Source organism: Camelus ferus, chromosome 11 (genome assembly GCF_009834535.1).
Source record: "Camelus ferus isolate YT-003-E chromosome 11, BCGSAC_Cfer_1.0, whole genome shotgun sequence".
Lineage (NCBI taxonomy): Eukaryota > Metazoa > Chordata > Mammalia > Artiodactyla > Camelidae > Camelus > Camelus ferus.
In genome coordinates this window covers 65,338,533-65,358,226 of record NC_045706.1, presented here as the reverse complement: position 1 = coordinate 65,358,226, position 19,694 = coordinate 65,338,533, and the positions used below count along the sequence as shown (strand labels likewise).

At 43.7% G+C, this 19,694-nt stretch overlaps 1 pseudogene; it reads right to left on the bottom strand.

The window, feature by feature from the left end:
• Positions 1 to 6,926, bottom strand: part of LOC102507523 — a 367,819-nt pseudogene extending 360,893 nt beyond the window's left edge.
• Between the last annotated feature and the right edge of the window lie 12,768 nt (positions 6,927 to 19,694).

Genomic DNA, 19,694 nt, shown 5'->3' with positions numbered 1-19,694 from the left:
TTGTGGCTTCCACTCAGGGGATGCTCCTTGATCACCTGGCTCTGGAGGCCTGGACCGATTGCATGTCTGGGTCCCATGGGGCTGTAACAGTTGGAGGGACACTTCTGGGCAGGCTACCACTTTCAGGGCACTGCATATTAGACTGAGACACACCTCCGAGCCTTTATGTAAAAAAAAAAGGCCTACTTGCTAGTCAGAGCTTTGGACTTGGAGGCAGGCTTCAGGTTTGGCACACATCAGGAGGCTACTGAGGTGCACTCAGGGAAGGCAGGGTGGGAGTGGTATCTTTGCACTCTCAGCCTGCCTTGCTACAGCTCACTGACATTTTCCAGAAAGGAGCTTGTACACTTATCTGAAGCCCTATTGTTTGTGACTGTTCTCCAGATTTCCTGGCTCTGGGGGCCAGAAGGGCCTACACTTCCAGTCCCAAGACTCAAAATATTTGTATTCTTTAAAAGCTGTTACTGGAGGGTTTGGGTTCCAATCAGCCTGAATCTTGCTGCTGACTGAGAGCCTCCCCTTTGGGATAGTAGTGACTGGTCTTGGCACACCCTCAATTGCTCGGAGCTGTTAAAAATAAAATACACTGCTTGGACAATCACAGTTTCATTGACAACCAAGAGTAGGCAGGCTTAACTGACAAAGTTCATCTCCCACACAACTCTCCAAGCCTGGGAGAGGTGGCTGTTTTATTTAATGCATAGAAACCAACACAGAGAATCAAGTGAAATGAAGAAACAGAGGACTATGGACAATGTTCCAAATGAAATAAAAAGATAAAGCCTCAGGAAAAAACCTTAATGAAATGAAGACAAGTAATTTGCCTGATGAAGAATTCAAAGTACACTCATAAAAAAGCCCACTGAACTCAGGAGAAAAATGGATGAACACAGTGACAGCTTCAACAAAGAGAAAATACAGGAAAGTTAAAAACAGAAATCACAGAACTAAATAATACAGTAACTGAATTTAAAAATACACCAGATGAAGCACAAGAAAGAATTAGTGAACTCAAGGACAGGTAAGAGGAACTCCCTCAAACATGGAAGCAAAAAGGGAAATGAAGGGGGAAAAAAGTGAAGACAGTGTACGGGATTAACAGCACAACTTCAAGCAGAATAACATTCTCATTATAGGAGCTCCAGAAGGAGATGAGAAAGGGGGGCAGAAAACATATTTGAAGAAACAATGTCTGAAAACTTTTCCTCACCTGGGAAAGCAAACAGACACCCAGTTACAGGAAGCCTGGAGAGCTCCAAAGCAGATTGATAACTAATATGGAGATTTACTGAATCAGTAAACTTTAAAACTTCCTACAAACAAAAATCCAGAACCAACAGTACCACAGAAATACAAAATATCATATAAGAACATTATGAACAACTATATAGAAACAAAATGGATAACCAGGAAGGAATGCGCAAGTTTCTGGAAACATACAGTCCACCAAGACTGAATCAAGAAGAAATTGATCAATTGAACACAAACTGAGCATTAGAAATGAAATCGAATTAGCAATAAAAAAAACCTCCCTACAAATGAAAGTTCAGGAGTGGATGGCTCACTGGGAAATTCTACCAAATATATAAAGAGGAACTGATACTGGTCCTTCTGAAACTCTTCCAGAAGATTCAAAAGGAGGGTGTACCCACAAACACATTCTATGAAGCCACCATCACCCTGACACAAAAACCAGACAAAGAAACTACCAAAAAAGAAAATTACAGACCAATATCACTGATGAACATAGATGCAAAAATCCTCAACCAAATAAATATTAGCAAACAGATTCCAACAGCACATAAAAGAGATCATACACCATGATCAAGGTGGCTTCATCCCAGAAGCACAAGGATGGTTCAACATAACCAAATCAATCAATATAATACACCACATCAACAACAGAAAGGACACAAAATACATGATCATCTCAATAGATGCAGAAAAACCATTTGATAAAATTCAACACCCATTTATGATAAAAACTCTCACTGAAGTGGGTATAGAGGGAACATATCTGAACATAATAAAAACTATTCTTGATAAACCTACAGCAAGCATAATACTCAACGGTGAAAAACTGAAAAAACTTCCCACTAAAATCTGGGAACAGACAAGGCTGTCCACTCTCACCACTCCTATTCAACATAGTCTTGGAAGTCCTAACCACAGCAATCAGGCAAGAAAAAGAAATAAATTGGAAAAGAAGAAGTGAAATTTTCACTATATGCAGATGGCATGATACTATATATAGAAAACCCTAAAAGGTCCACACAAAAATACTAGAACTAATCAAAGAATTCAGCAAGGTAGCAGGGTACAAGATTAATGTACAAAATCAGTTGCACTTCTTTACACTAAAGATGAATCAACAGGAAAAGAAAGAAACAGTCCCCTTTAAAATAGCACCCAAAGTAATAAAATACCTAGGAATAAATCTAACCAAGGAGGTGAAAGACTTCTACACGGAGAACTACAAAACATTGATTAAGGAAATTAAAGAAGACAAAAAAATGGAAAGACATCCCATGCTCCTGGATTAGAAGAATCAATATTGTTAAAATAGTCATACTGCCCAAGGCAATCTGCAGATTTAATGTAATCCCTATCAAATTACCCAGGACGTATTTCACAGAACTAGAACAAATCATATGAAAATTTACATGGAATCACAAAAGACCCAGAATTGCTAAATCATTACTGAAGAAAAAGAAAGAGGCTGGAGGAATAACCCTCCCAAACTTCAGACAATACCACAGAGTTACAATCTTCTAAACAGCATGGTGTTGGTACAAAAACAGACGTATGTATCAATGGAGCAGAAAAGAGCCCAGAAATGAACCCACAAACTTTTGGTCAATTAATCTTTGACAAAGGAGGCAAGAATATACAATGGAATCAAGACAGTGTCTTCCGAGAATAACGTTGGGAAAACTGGACAGCAGCATGTAAATCAATGAAGCTAGGAAACTCCCTCACGTCATATATATAATAATTAACTCAAAATGTATTAAAGACTTAAACATAAGACAAGATACAATAAACCTCCTAGAAGAAAACATAGGCAAAACATTATCTCACATATATCTCAGCAATATTCTCCCAGAAATAGAAATAAAAGCAGAAATAAACAAACGGGACCTAATTAAACTTACAAGCTTTTGCACAGCAAAGGAAACCAGAAACAAAAGCAAACAACCTATGGAATGGGCTCTCTCCAAGCCAGGCATCCACCGTCCATGAGCTGCCTGGGGATTAGGTGTTTTATTCACTGAAGTAGCTGAGTAACTAGTATCTGTCCTAGTGTATACTGACGCCGCTTGCTGAATTAATTAGTAACTGGGAAGCCCAGGTGCAATTAGCGGCTCTGTCCAGAACCATCTCATATCAGTGTTTTCACCAAGTGACAATTTATTAATCTATTACCTTATCAGTCCATCTCTACACCATCTGCAGCATTCCTCAGGCAGGCGGGAACATGGACCAGGGCCAGGCAGACAAGATGCTCTAATTGATAAATCTTGCCAGGAGAGGATGTTGCCCTAGACCACACAACTATGTGACCCACTTTGGAAGTATCTCACTTCCAAAGACTGCTTCGCACTCTAGGACAATGTCCAAGAGACTAAGGGGAGGGAGGACACTGGTCTCACCAGGTCCATTCACTTCCAGGGAGTAACAACTAGAGCACTAACCCGAGGCTAAGGGCTCAGTGTTCATCTGTGTGTTTCATCCAATCCTCCCAACCATGAGGTGGGTATTGCTACCCTCTCTCTACAGGAGAGAAAAACAAGCTCAGGCCCCATACAGGTGTCCAGGGCCCACACTCTTACCCGCTCTACTTTACAGACTTCCAGCCAGAGATCAGAACATGGGCCTCAGATAATCTGGTCTGAAGTCAGTCAGTGGGTGGTGGGTTCTTGGGTGTTTATTGTTAGGAAGCATAACTCACATGTCATAAATGGGTCAAATATTAAATACATTGCAAAGAATGCCACCCAGTTTGGCTGCTACCCCTATACTGCTGGAGACAGGAAAGCAGAAGCACCTTAAAAGCAACCCAAAGCCCCTCTCCTGACTAAACGACTTTGCCCTCCTCTCTTCTCCTCCCCCAGCCCCCAACAGCAGGCCTAGGCCCAGCACAAGATCAGCAGGGGAAGCAGCACCAAGAACTGACCTGGTAAGTGTCAGAGGTCAGCGGGAGACATCACAGTACCACCCCCACCTCACTCTGCCACCTTAGAGAGGTTCAGCCTTATCAAATGACTCCACCTAGGCCTCAGGTGCCCAGACCAGTGGTGGACACTAGCCCAAGCTGGATCGGATTCCCTCCCCCAGGAGTCAGAGTGCTCTGAAGGCACACACCTCTGGGAAGCTAGGGTCAGCTCTCTTCTGCCAAGTGCACAGGGATGTGGTAAAAGTGAAAGGAGAAGAAATAAAAACAACAGCTGTGCAGAGATGCAGGGTGCAAGAAGATTTTGTAAATGTAAAGAGGGAGGGGAGTAGCTGCCTTGATCTAGTTTTTGTTCCTGGTTATATCCATATCTGAAGCTTTAACTGCTCTTCCTGTCTGTGCAACACCATGAGAAATACCCCTGGATCTTAATCATGAACTCCCCAATTTCTACAACCCATTTGCTACAAGTAGTGCCTGAAATGCTTTAGCACCCTTACCTATCTTTCACTCAGCTAGCTCCAAGCCATTCTCCAGGTCCCAGCTTAACAGCACTTCCTGCAGGAAACCCTCCCAGACTACTCCTCAAACCTTGGCTCCACTTTTTATGGGTATAAAAGGTAGTACTCTACACCTCATCATAGTTAGGAAAGGTGATTACTTTCCTGTTAGACTGTAAATACCAAAGCATAAAAACCACTTCGATCCTACTGCTTAGCACACAGGTCGGGTACGTGCTCAGTAACAACCTTCCCCATACTACATCACCAGGTCCTGTCTCAGAATCTCTCCCAAATCCAAATCTCACCTCTTCAGCCTCTTACTCTGTAAGACCTCATCATTCTTTGCTTCATCTCATACCTGCCATGATGAAAAGTCCACCACTCTGCTGAAAAGAGCCTGTTACTGACTCTAACATCTCCATCTTCCATGTCACTACATCACTTCACCTCTAGAAGGTCACATAGCCTGATTCAGTTTTCTCCTGTCATTTCCACCCGTGTTGACCTAGATTCTCCCAAAATTTAAAAACTGATCATGTGCATGCTTCTTCTCAATAATTCTGATGCTTCTCTATTGCACAAATATAAAATCAAACTCCCTTCTGCCTACAGAGTCCTCCACAATTTGCCATCTAAGTCCTTTTCCAGGATTGGATTCCACAGCTTAGATTGTCACTTGCACCTATTGTCTTCCTATCAAAACCACACACATTCAGAAAGGCTCAATTCAAACTCCACACTTTATATCCTCTACAGAATGATTAGGAAAGGACTTTGCACAGAAAAGGCAAAATTTCTAAAGAACAGATTCAGAAAATAAAAAATGCTTTTCTTCCTTAAAATCTTTTAAGTCCTTCTGGAAACATTAAGCTTTTAAAAGTATCAGTGAGTCAAATATTATTAATATTTCAACCAAGAAATCAAGAAGATAAAATTTAAAAAAACAGATAAAAATCAAATTTCTTCTCTATAGCACAGGGAACTATATTCAATATCTTAATAGCAACCTTTAATGAAAAAGAACATGAAATGAAAATATATGTATGTATACATATGTTTATGACTGAAACATTATGATGTATACTAGAAAATGACTCACTGTAACTGACTATATCTCAATTCAAAAAATTTTAAACAAATGAGTAAATATATCCGTTATTCAAATATTAATATTTCAATCAAGAAATCCTTTATAAACCCAGCAATGTTAACCAACATTTACTAAATACTAATAAAGCACAATATAGATTAAATTTATATTAAATATCATCAACCTGAAGATTAAAAGCTATCATCTGGACCCAGGATTCTAATATTCCAGTATTTGTACTTGGATCTTACTTAAGAAAGGAAAAAAAAAATTACACTAAGAGGACTTGTTATTTCACCTACTAGAGACGTAAATCGACAACCATGATAGAAAGTTACCCGATCTAAATCACTTTCAGGCTAGGAAAAATTCTTATCAGATTAAAAAAAAAAACAACCTTTCAACTGACATGTCATTAAACTAAGAACTTTTTTCAGTACACATTTAAGCACTAATTTCTTCTAAGGGCCCAAGGACATGATGGGCAATTCCCACTAGCACCACGGAAGGTGGTGAACCGAAGCCGTACGCGGAACACGCAGGTGACGGGCAAACAAGATCATGATTTCAGGATTGTGCACACAGGCCACTGCCAACCGCTTTCCAGACCAAGGCCTCTGCGGCTAGCATCTGAAGGAATTCGCGGCTTCACAAAAGGATGTCAAAGGAAGGCTGTAAGGCCAGCACCCTGGAGTGGGAGCCCCATTCCCGCCCGAGGGTCCCTGGGTGCCCGGGCCCGGCCTCCACCCCACCTCCCGCGCCACTACACCCCACGCCCCGCAGCGCCACTCCCCCACTCCCCGCGCCGAGCGAAGGCCGGCCCGGGAAAGGCGCGAGCAACACCCCAGCCGAGCGGCCCGGCGGCGCCCGAGACCCCCAGCGCGCGGACAGCGGGCAGCCCGGCTAGGGTCCGTGCCGGGCTCGGGGTTGGGGCCGCGGTCCAGGGCGACGCCGCAGCTGCTTGCGCCGAGAACGGGCAGGGTGCTGCGCGGGAGGACGCGGCCGGCACGCGGGGCGCGGACACTCACCACACCACGCCGTGGGAGCCCTCGCCGACGTAGCGGGCTGCTGGAGCGCGGCCCCGCGGCGAACACCTGCCTGCGGACCACCTTGCGGCCGCGCCCGCTGTCGCCGCCGCCGCAACCAGGTTGGCTGCCAGGTCGCCTCCGCCACGCTGGGCACGAGGCTCCGCGGCCTCCGCTCTGCCCACGCCGCGCCTCAGGAGGGACCGCGCCACCGCGGCCGCCGCTGCTGGAGGGAGCAGGGCGGGCGCCACTCTTGAGACCCTCAGAGCCGCCGTCCGCTCGACGTACTGCCGCCTGCCTGCCTGACGAACTGACTGTTGGGCGGGCGGAGGGAGGGGCGCGGCCGAGGAGGACGCCGGGGTGGGGCCGGGAAGCACGCGCGCGGATTGGCTCCCGTGGCCCGGGGGCGGGGCTGCGCGCTCAGGACGAAGACACGTGTATACGTGATCACCCAGATTTGAGAGAGTAGTAGTGGGTCTACGTTAAAGGTCAGTAACCAAGGTCTTTCAGACCCTTTTAGTTTCTTCCTAAACTTTTAAAAAGTAAATTATTTTAGTAAAGTAAAATACAACTAGAGTAAAAGGAAAAGGCATATGTATAGCTCAATAAATTCTGACAAAATGAACATACTTATAAAGGCACCACCCATATCAATAGACCACTTTCAACACCCCCAAATCCACTTCATGCCTCTTCTAAGTCACTGACTTCTTTTCCCCAAAGTAATCACTGCCCCGAAGGTCTACCAAAATACGTAAGTTTTATCTTTAAAAAAAAAACTTTATGTATATGAAAACTTACAGTATTCTTTTGTGTTGCTTTTTTCCCCTTATTATTATGTTTGTAAATGTACCCATATCACTGCCTGTAGCAATCATTGTTTTCATTGCTCTATGGTGATCTATTGCATGGCTTTTATTAAAGTTGATTCATTTGACTGTCAACATTTGGCTTGTTTACAGTATTAGGTTGTCATGCATCTTAATAATTCTCTCTTTTTATCACTTAGTAGTATTCCATTGTCTGGAGATATCATGATTTGTTTATCCATTTACCTGTTGATGCACTTTTGAGCTGTCTCCAATGTGGGGCTATTATAAATAAAGCTGCTATAAATATTCAAGTACATGTGTTTGTTGGACATGTTTCATTTCTCTTGGCTAAATTTCTGGGAGTAGAATTGGTGGGATTTATGATAGGTATCTGTTGGACTTTTTAAGAACTTTCCAAACTGTTTTCCAGAGTGCTTGTACCATTTTAATTCCTGCCAGCAGCATATGGGAGTTCTAGTTGCTCTACATCTTCGTTTACACTTGGTGTGGGTGGCTTCTGAATTTTAGCCATTTAGTGGATGTATGGTAGTATCTTACTGTGATTTTAATTTTCATTTCCCTAATGATGAAGATTTTGAGCCATTTTTCATTTGCTTATTTGCCATTCATATAGCTTCTTTATAAGAGTCTCTATTTTTATTGGATTGTTTGACTTACTGAGTTGTAAGTGTTCTTTATACAGACTAGACACAAGTCTTTGGTTGGATATGTATGATGTGCAAGTATTACTTGCTTAATTTTTTGTTTTTGAAAAATTGTTTTTGCTGTCACATGAAAGTAAAACTTACGTTTATGTAAATGCTTTCCAGCAATTTTTATAGGGTCTGAATTCACTTGTTAATTTGAATAGTGTTTCTATAAATTCTTTTTGGTGTTTTAATTTACCACATGTCATCTGTGAAGTATGACAATCAAATTTTTTCAAGCCCTTATATCTTTTTAAAATGTATTTTATTGCACTGGGTAAAAATCTCTGGAATAATGTTGAGTAGAAGCAATGGTATTTGGTATCATTTGCTCATATTTTCAATATTTCACCTTTAAGTATGATATTTTATGTATTTTTGTAGACTATTCTGTATCATACTAAGGGAGATTCCTTCTTTTTCTAGCCTAGTAAGAGACTTATGATGCATATGTCAAATTTTGTCTAATGCTTTTTCTGTATATATTAAGGTAATCATAAGACCAAAACTGGGTACAGCAGCATTGTGAGGATGATGGAACCATCCCATATCTTGATTGTCTGTGTGACTGTATTATTTGTGAAAACTATATATTATAAAGGGTGAATTTTACTGTATATAATTATACTTTAATAAAAAAAAAACAGTGCAAGAGTTGTCTTAAGGTCCACCATGACTATATTTCAATTTTTTGTAAAAATGTATACATGTTTAAACTAAGTTTTCCCAAACTACACAAGCCCGTGGGACTAATGGCATCACACTTCCGGAAATACTCACTGACATTTCACTGGTTCTTACCACGAGCTACTTGCCTTACAATATAGCCCCCAGCAAAGCCCCCAGGGGCAACTTCGGTGAGGTACTTTGTGCCCCCCAAACAGTGTGAACTTTGTAATAGATTTATTAGATTTAGCAAAAACAAACAAAGAAAAAACAGGATTGCAAGTTAAATTTTAACTTAAGATAAACTACAAATAATTTTTTTAGAGGCACATTTTATTGTGCTTTGCCTGGCAGTCTTATTCCATGATGGAATAGCTGTGGTCAGTGGTGAGGCTGAGAGTGGGCTATCTTCTGGGTCACCCTTGGATATGGGACACCCTCAGATATAAGGGTACAGACTATGATGCCTCAGTGTTGTATAGTTTTCAGTAAAGCAGATTATTCTATACCATCTCATCATCCTGTCTCCTAGCACGAAGCATGGTGATCCTGTGGGCCCCACTGGAGTGAGATCTACCTGACTTTCTTCATAATCATCCACCCTCCCAACCACACCCCCACCCCCTCCCATGAGAATGCTTTGCTGTCAGGTTGTATTGGCCCTCTGCTGAAGTTTCTCCCTTTTAGGTGGGGCCTGCTCAACCAAATATACCCACACACATCTGAATATAGGTAAGGATCCCTCTGGAAACCTCACATATCCAGACACACACAGACACGGTTTAAAAGACATCCAGCCTGCTCCTTAATTGTATTAATTTTTTATGATTGGCCCCTCTGTGAAGTCTGTAAAATAGATTGCAACAGATGCCAATACTGGAAGAAGGTTGACTCTGGAAAGAGCATCGCAGCCAAAGCCATTCAACATTGGCTGTCTTTTTGTAGGATAATTTCCAGTGGCTCAGCCAGCCAACCATGGTGAAAGCCGAGGACATGAAAACGGGCTTTCAGTGACAGCTTATCAAACCAAAACCAAATGCAAGGGGAGCTTTAAAGATAGGACAGATGTCAGGCCTCTCCAGAGGTGGGAGACTAGAATCTGCCTGTGTTGATCATCCTTATGCCTTGATTTTGCTGTTGTTTTCTGCTGGTTCAACTTGGCACGTGGAACATCCTCCTTCCCAGGTCCCTGAACTCAACAACCATCTGAGACAAGTTGTGTTCATCTAAAAGTCATGTACATTTCACTCACAGAGGTACCTTTCTTTACATGGACCATTGATTATAGCTGGCAGGGTCTTAGAGAACTGTGGCCAATGATGTTTTCCATGCCCAAGTTTCAGATGCTTTCTGTGACCGAGTAATTTCTTGGGACACTGTCACCAGTGCCCCAGCCCCACCACTGCCGCAAGTTGAATCCACAGATATCTTTTCCTAATTTTTCCACACCCAAGGAATTGTGCTCTTGGATCCTTGCACCTGAGACTTCAAAACCTAAAGTTATTGATTTTTTTTTTTAGTACTTAGAATATGTTTATCCTCTAATTTATTCCGTACCACTCTGCAAGGAGAGAAATATTATCTGCTTTTTTATAATAGGTGTTTGGGGCTCTAAGAGGTTAAGCAGCTTCTTCAAGGTCAGTGATTGTCAGAGTTGGGACTTAAATCTTGGTTCTGGGACTTAAGATTCATTCTATTTGTTCCCAGAGATCAAAAAGTAGAAATCAGCACCTATATTTTGCTTGGTATCTACAGTGTTTTAAATACATTTGAGCCCATATTTTAAGATTTAGAGAAGTCAGAGAGAGCTCTGGATTCCCACTTTCCTTTCAAAAAGAAGATCTGGTGATCAGGCTTGTATTTCTGCTCATTAACAATCAACTGTAGCTAAATAGGAACTGCCCTTTTTAGTCCAGAATGTAGGCTCCAGCCTGTCTCAGTTCCCATCTCTCCTCAGAGTCTTCCTGGCACTGAGGTCAAGTGTGAGCTACCATTTATTATCATGCTCAGACTGTTGTTTCTCTTATAGGAAAGAAATATTTCTTTGCATCTCTGACTCAGTAGAAATCAGGAAAATGACAAGACAGTTGGAGAAGTCCTCTTGCATCCAGAAAAACAGACTGAGCTATTTCTTTTAGTAGATAAAGTCTAGTCTAATGTGTTTAACATGAAAACAAAGTGTATCTGCCCCCAAAATATGCCCATTTACCTTCTCCTGTCTCAGGAAGCTGCCTGGCTCCTGCAAGCATCTAAGCAGGTGGTCTTCACATCACCCCAGGCTGGCTCCTGAGCAATTGCAAGGCATCCATAATGGGTAATGGGTCTCTAGATCTCCCAACTCTCTCCACTTCAGCCAGCTACAAACTGATTTTACACATATTACACCCTTGCCCACAATCATCAATGGCTCCCTATTGCTTTCAGGATAAAGATCAAACTCCTTAACTTGAGATTAAAGATTACAGGCCAACACTTTCCCTCATTAGACTTCTGCTGGCCATAAAGCTCTCAAATTTAGCTGTAGTCCCATTCAGTTCAGTTCAATTCAATTCAGCTCAACTCAACTCAAAGCATATATAGGGCACTGCATACTTTCTGCATGTGAGGCAATATGCTTGGCCCAATGAGAGGGAAAGAAAAGAATAGAATGATTTTCAGAGTGCTTGAACTCTGCAATGAGGATAAATCTCAAACTCACAGATCTCAAGTGAAAAGGAAAGCTGTGATTATTAAAGAGAGGTGACTTTAGGGCTCTGAGGAGGAAGATACCACTTTTAGTTGGCTTGGAAACCTATCCCTGCAATCTTCTGCTATCCCCTTAGCTGACCAATCATTTTATAGCTCCCCAATACCTTGTGTGGTTTCCCCACCACCCAGTAGCTGTGCTGTTCCTCTTGTCTGAGCAGTCCTTTCACACAGCCTTTTGCCTTTCCATCGTTACCCTGGTCTGCCCACTTCATTAGCTTTCCCTGGTCCCCTCAGCCCACAGTGTACCCTCCAAGTTCCTCAGATGACAGTGAAGACCACATCCTGGCTTGGATTTTGAATTGCTTCCTAGCAGTTTGTACCAAATCTCTTCTTCAATCTTCATGGAGTCCAGTGAACACATACTTTTTTCCCCCTCTCTAATACTGAAAAGAGACTATGACTTCAATAAAGATATGCTGGCTTATTAATTATCCTCACAACAAATCTGTTATGGACATAAACTGCTTCAATATTGATTGAGACAGCATTTTCCTCCCAGGGTTCTCTCTTGGGTCAGATATAACAACCCATCATGCTGTTCTTCTAAAAATAAACCCCTAAGCCTTGGTAACCACATATGGCATGCAGCCTTCCTGGGTCTCCTAGGTCCTGGTTCTTTTCTCTGCTTGGGTAATCAGATTGCTGCAGGTGCAGAATTACAGCCATTCCTGTGACTTATTCTGTCTAAGTGCCACAATTCATTCTGCTGGGGATAAGACACTAGATGCTTAGTTTCCTTCCTTTAGTCTTCCTTCCTTGCCCAAGGCTGCAAGTGAACTTTAAAATTTTAAACCAACTTGTATGTGAATGTTACACGATCTTGTGTATTACAGGCATGAGATGGCAGTATCTATGCAAAGCAACACAAAGCATTAGGTCAAGACAATCTACCTTCTTACAAAGGTCCTTCATTTATAGCTGTCACCATAGGAATTTCTCCTATAAGGACCGATGTATGCTACAAAGCAAAGGCTGCTGTGTTCACAGAAGATGATCCCACAGCATTTTAAAGGGAAGAATATGAGGAAATAAAAATGTAGAGAACTGTCCTCCCCCAAAGCCATTAGAGTCTGGAAGGTGAGGTAACCCCATGGAAAGGAAGTCACAAGTGCAATGAGCTGTGATGGAGGTCCAGGAGGTAGATTCAGGCCCTCAGCAGAGCCATTAAACCAAATCTACAAGGTCCAGGAGGGTCTTGACACTTGCCAGGTTTTAGAATTAATTAAACCATGGTCAGGGGCAGTGGGTATAGCTCAGTGGTAGAGTGCACGCTTAGCATGCATAAGGTCCTGGGTTCAATCCCCAGTACTTTCATTTATATATATATAAATCTCAGAGCTGGAGGATGTCTCTGTTTCCCCATTGATAACAATAAAGTTGGACAGAATGTTCTTCGAACCCGGGGATGAAAAGAAACTTGATTAAGGTCAGTGTGGCACAGATGGCAAGGATCACATAACGTTTCAATGGCTCCCCTGCATCCCGTGGCCCCTTTGCAGTTAGGTAGACCTGGTGACTACCTCTGGCCAATGAAATGTTAGTTTTCATAATTTCCAGGTTGAGGCAGCAAAGAGCCTTGTAGAGTTCTCTAGCCTCTCTCTTCATTCTTCATTCCAGATGGGGAGGCACATGATGGTGGAGCCCCTGAATACCAGGCAGGGACATTCATACGTGTTCTGACCTGTGTGTGTTGCATTCTGGGGTGGGTGCTGAGACCCCCCCACCCTGAGCTGCCTCAGAAGATCTGACAGTGCTTCCCTGCTAATTTGCCCTGAGAGGTCAAGAAGGTGGATAAGGAAAAGACCCCAGTCAGAAAGAACAACATTTAAATGTTCAGACGCACCAAAGGGCAAGGTTGTGCAGTTTCTCAGGAGAGGGAGGCAAAGCTCTGATAATAAGGAACCAAAGGGTTTGGATTTTATCTTTCAGGCCAAGGACAGCCAATGAAGGATTTAGGGGAAGTTATCCTGGGACATCCATCAGGAACTTGTTGTAAGAATCCAACGTGTGATGATAGGATCTAAGCAAAAATGGAAACTGAGGATGCAGAGAAGCAAGGCTATCCAGTTCCATTCTATGGTCATTATTAAGGGGACTTTGGGCTACTCTGTTGTATCAGAGAAATTGCTCGCTTGGTGAACAGCCAAAAGGATTGACAGCAGTCTCAGGCTTTCCCTTCGTGAAAGTAAAGAGTATTTCTCTCTGGTCCCAGGTACCACAAATGAACATCCCAGAAATCCTGGGCATCTTTCCCACATTCTTCACCCCGGACATGGGGACTCTTGCAGGGATGGCCTGGAAATAATAAAGCTTAAGAAATTCTCCAAAAATAAGCAAACATGCTGTCTCCTGGTGCAATGTCCTTCTCATTAACTTATTGTGGAGGTTCATTTATCCAGTGTAAAACTGTAATTAAAAATAATCTCCTTTTCTTGGGGAAGTGGGGAGAGAAGAGGGTTCAGAATTGAGGAGCAAATAACTGGGCTGATTACCACAGTCAGAACACGATGAGAGCAATTCACCTCCCTCTCCCTTTCTGTGCAGTCCTCCTAATTGAGGAAGCTGCGAGTTTTAGGCAGTGAGCAATTTTCCTTCAAATGTGGTTATCACATTATGGCTTTCCAATTCCTGTGCCCACCCGTGGTCTCATTTACTTTTCACATCCTGTCTGTGAGGCTGTTGGTAACCCCCTTTTCACAGAAGAGGACACTATAGCCCAGGACATATGGAGGGGCACCCAAGGCTTGCTCAGGATGCTGGGGCACTGCTCCCTTTAATCTCAGCCTGGATCCCTTTCTGCTTCTTCAAGCTGGTACCCAAAGCTCAATGGTGGCACTCCTAGGTGGGTATGGGCGGGGGGCCTGGGGTCCTGCTCCAAGGTGGACACCTGTAGGGGTAGAATCACAACCAAATGCATGTAGAAAAACTTGATCAGTGAGGTTGGGGAGACCTCGTTAGAATCCAGCCTTTACCATCTACCAGTTACGTGGAATGTGATAATCAGTGAAGATTTCTGGGACTCAGTTCCCTCATCAGTAAAATGGGTTATAACAGTTCTTGTTCATTCAGCAGAGAATGTTGATTGAGCAGTGAGAGACTGCTCTAGGTGCTGGGAATGTAGCAGTGAATAAAACAAATCCTCTCTTCTCATGGAGATTATATTCTAGGGTATTGAGTGCGGAAGGCAGGAAAGAGCTATCTCATAGATTTGTCTGTTTATTTGTCTGTGACAAATGAGACACCTTGGCACATGGTAGATGCTAAGGAAACACTCATGCCTCCTGCCTGCAACTTCTCCTCCACAGGATGGCTCCAGAGGATGTCTATGAACTAGGGGAGTGTCTTTTAGTTTCCAGCTTACTCATCCCCTCCCTTGTGGTTCTATGCCTCCTCCCCAGAGCCTGTGTCTAGTTCTTGTGAGTACTCAAGCCCTTCTAAAGAGGGGCTGGACATGGGGATAACATCAGCCACTCCCAGGGACCTTAACTGTTAACAGAGACTCTAGTGAAGAAATGCCCTACATGTCTAAAGGAATAAATCTGGAACCTAGATTTTCAGGCTGCATGTCAGGCCCTGGGCATCCAGTTTGGATCTCCCTGCCTCCCCTGCAAATCACACCATGAAGGTGGGCATCTGGAACTCAAGGCAGGTCCTCCATCATAATCGCAAAAAAAACCTGGATGAAACCCCAGGACAGACCGTGATTTTCCAGCTGAGATTCTGGACGTCCATCAGGGAGAGGAGAGAAAGGACCCGAGGACCTTGAGCTGATTCCACGCTCTCTACCCCAGCTGCTTCAACCCGAACAGTGGTGATTTTGTAGACCAGAGTTCCAGAAGGATTCCAGTGGGGTCCTGCAGCCCTAGGTCCCAACAGGTTTTCCCAGCATTTTGACTTTCCACTCGAGATCCAACCATTGCAGAAAGACAATCACAAAGTCATAGAAGACAGACAGGAATCACAGAATCCACAAGTCCAATTCTTCCCCAACACTGGGTTAATTGAGAATTCCCAGAGTCTTCCCAGGAGGCCAGGGAAGTCCACAGTGGAGACAGGATTCTGCTGTCAGAGAGTGAAGGCTTTTACTTCCTCATGGAGGAGCTCAGACTTGGGAAGGAACCCCTGGGAGAAGGCACCAAGTGTCAGGGATCTTGTCTTTTCCCCAAGGCCAGGCATGGATGAGAAAGACACAGGATGAGGAGCAAGGGAAAAGAGAGAGGAGAGGAGACATGGGATGCCCTAAAGACAGAGGCCACTCGCTTAGCACTTGGGTCCAGAAAGAAGACTTCTCCTAGTGTCTATGGAATGAAATTGGCTTCTACAAATTTACCCCACACCACAGACTTACATTCAGTAAAGATTCATTTAGTACCCAGATGTGCCCAGAGAACAGCTGGACTCTGGAAGCTACAAAGATGTGGCAGACACCCGCCTCTCCCTTGAGGAGTTCAGGTCTCCATAGGAGGACAACAGGAATCTGGGGACAAGTAAAGGTCCACCGGGGAGCTATCACTCTGTGAGATGCTCTCCAGCACCTAGGAAAACTGATTCAGCTGCTGTGAGGCTTAGTGAGTCCTTGCAAAGAGAAAAAGACCAGAGTAACCACACCTGAGTCCTTACCATGCATGCTTGTACTGGGGTGTCATAAAAACCCTCCATGGAAGATACTATTATTGCTGTTATACTGCCATTTCACAGAAGAGCAAAGTGAGGCTCAAGGGATTAGACAACAGCCCAAGGTGGTCTAGTTATGGATGAAGGAAGAGGCATCAAACTCAGATACACTGCTTCACAGGGGAGGAAACATTTTCCATGAGTAAGCCATTGTAATTGTCAAAGATGTAAAGGTCAGAATGGCTTTGCTGAACCCCAATGATAAATACAGCGGCTTTGGTTTCCACTCCATAAGGGAAGGAGATTGACGTTAGAAGCTTCCATGGCTTGGCTCTGGTAGTCTGCATTACCACTAGTACGTCTCATCCCATTGACCCCTCGCCCCAGCAACTGTATGCTGTGGGCGTTCCAGTGGGAATCAGAATCTTACAGAGAAATACGCCCATGACCAGAGATTCAAACGTAGGTCTGGCGGTACCAAACCAGGAATTAGATTCCACCTAAGTCACCTTCTGCAGAGAAATCAACCTTGTAGAACATATGGAAAGGAAGGAGATGGGGATGACAACATCTCAGGGAGGTGAAGAGAAGAAGAAAAAAGGCCGAAGGAATTCTCTCCACTGTCCTAAGAGCTAGACCGACATCAAAGGCTTCCTGGAGGAGATTCACCTGAGGGTGCTGGGGTGGGAGGTGTAGGAATGGACTTTGCCTTTAGACCAAACTCCTCCTTCAGCAGAAAGGTTGGCCATAAACCACAGATGACTTGGTGGCTATAGGCAAAGCATTCATTGCACCAGCTTCATTGCACCAGGCAATCCCTGCCATCCCCTCAATAGGTTACTTGCTGCCACCAAAGACATTAATTGGAATGACTTAAATAGCTCCTGTGTATTTACTGTCACAGGGCAGCAACTGTTTGAGCCCCTAGTAGGGAGATGGGGCTGGCTCACTGCTCCCACCCTCTTCCCTCCCCTCCCCATCCAGCCCTCAAATCCCTCCTCCCCACCTTTTGGGAGCAGTACCAGATCAGCGTTTTTATTTGATGTTGCCTATGTATCTGTTCTGCGAAGCTTTCATTTCAACTTGGAGAATGTTCAAAGTAAAGCTCACCCTGTTACAGACTTTGTTGGACCATATTTCAGACCCAGTGCATCTGTTCAGTGTGGCTTCTTTATCCTTGGTCCATAAGCTTTTATTAAGTTATATAGCAAAGAATGTACATATATATTCCGCTAACATGTTTGGGATCTTTTCTCTCCTTTTTTTTCCCACTCCTATTCTTTTGTTGTTTTTATTTTCATCATGGGGGAGGAATGCCTATGGGCCCAGAGGGAAATGGAATAGAACTTACTCTATTTCCTTATCTTTGTTTAAAACAGAAAGAACAGGTTCACATTAACCTGAATTTAGTGCAGTGACTAGATGTCAGAGTCAGGAGTCTGCTAATTTTCATTCAGTTTATTGGGTTTGTTTGATATGCTAATTCTCAACACCCACCTCCCCAACCCCTCCAGGAAATTTGCCTATCAATAGCACAGCTCACAGGGGAAGGGGAGAGAGAGAAGGGAAACTGGATAATTTTCAAAGGGAAAACTGACTTAAAGCCTTAAAGCCCAACAATGAAAACGTTCCCTTAAACCTGTTCAGTCATTTGAAATATGATTTTAAAATAGATGCAAAAGTACCACGCCATCAGGAGGGAAAACACACCTCTTCCCTTGGGGCCCTGGTTCCTGCATTTGACTTGATTGGTTAACCTGTCGCTAAAGTCACAGTTACTCAGTGTTGCCTGATACTAGGTTCTTGCCTCAGGTAGGAAAGAATTCAAGAGTGAGGCACAGTAAAGTGAAAGCAGGTTGATTTAGAGAAATACACACTCCATAGACAGAGTAGGGTCCATCTCACTCAGAAGGGAAAGTGACAGGAGATAGATACACACTCCATAGGCAGAAAGCAGGCCATCTCAAAAGGCCAGAGGGAGGGAGACTGAGGGCTGTGGAGTGTTTAAAGTGAAAGTAGATACACGGTCCATAGACAGTGAAACCATCTCAGGAGGGAAGAGAGACAGCCACCACGAGGTGTGGGATTGTTTTTATGGGCTCAATAATTTCATATGCTAACGAGTAGGAGGATTATTCCAACTACTTTGGGGAAGGGGCAGAGATTTCCAGGAATCAGCACCCCCTTACTTTCTGGCCTTTTATGGTCAGCCTCGGAGCTATCATGGGCCTGTGGCTGTGCCTTGAGGCTCAAGGTTTCCTGGAAGTACAATCTTCTGCCATCTTGGTTCTCACCAGTTTGTCCTGTCCTCAATTGCTGTGTCCTTCCTTCAATGGTTATGCCCTGCCCTCTTCCTTCCTGTCTCACCAATGGGCTGCAACAGAAGTTGAGTCTGTTGAAAGTTGTCCTAGATCTACCCCAGTCCCCCGGGTCAAGACCTTGCTGAATCAAATGAAGAAGGGTAATGGAGAGAAACTCTGGGAAATGATTGACTATCAGAAGGTATATGGAGGGGCAGCACGCCAGCTGTCCTGACAGCCACCAGCTCCACGTGGTGAGAAGCACCTCGTGTTTTCCAATGCAAGCAGCAAAACTCGGAGGAGGCCTGAATGCACAATTCCAATGTTGGTGTCTACTGAATTTTAAAAGTTCACCAAAATTCCCGAGGCCAAGTGCACCCCTTTCCAACATTACCCCATCCTAAATGTATCCATATATCAGTCAACTAATTGGATCCACTGCTCAGCTTCAGGCCCTTGGAGAGCACTTTCCTTATGGATTTGGGGATCCCCCTGTGCCTTCCCTACATCACCCTCCCCACTACACCTGAACAATTGATCTTTTCTCCAGTCATTCTTTACTAGTTTGCTTGGGGAGAAGAATCACCAATGCCTTTGTCCCCTCCCCTACTCAACTCCTCGAGGAGCTTTACACACCAGTCTTAGAACCTGGAGAAACCTGTCTGCTCCCTTTCCAAAAGGCCTCCCCACATCATCCTTAACAATTTATTCTTGGGGACCTTTTAATTAAAGATTGTAGTGGAAGGAAAACCAGCAGGGCAATCAGACAGATCTGGAATGAATCCCAGCACCATCATTAGTTCTGAGGCTTTAGACAAGTTATTTAACCTCCCTGAGACTGTGTGGAATGGATATAGTTTAATAACCAGTAGGATATCTTGAGGCACAGAGATAGTGGATGCGAAGACATTTAGTGTAGAGCCTGGCTCATGGATTTATTTTATTATTATAATTGCTGCTGAGTCCAAACTCATTTTGCTCACCACACGACAGGCCAAAAAATTGGGAGACTGAGGTGTTGGGGCAAGGAATAGCGACTTTATTTGGAAAGCTGC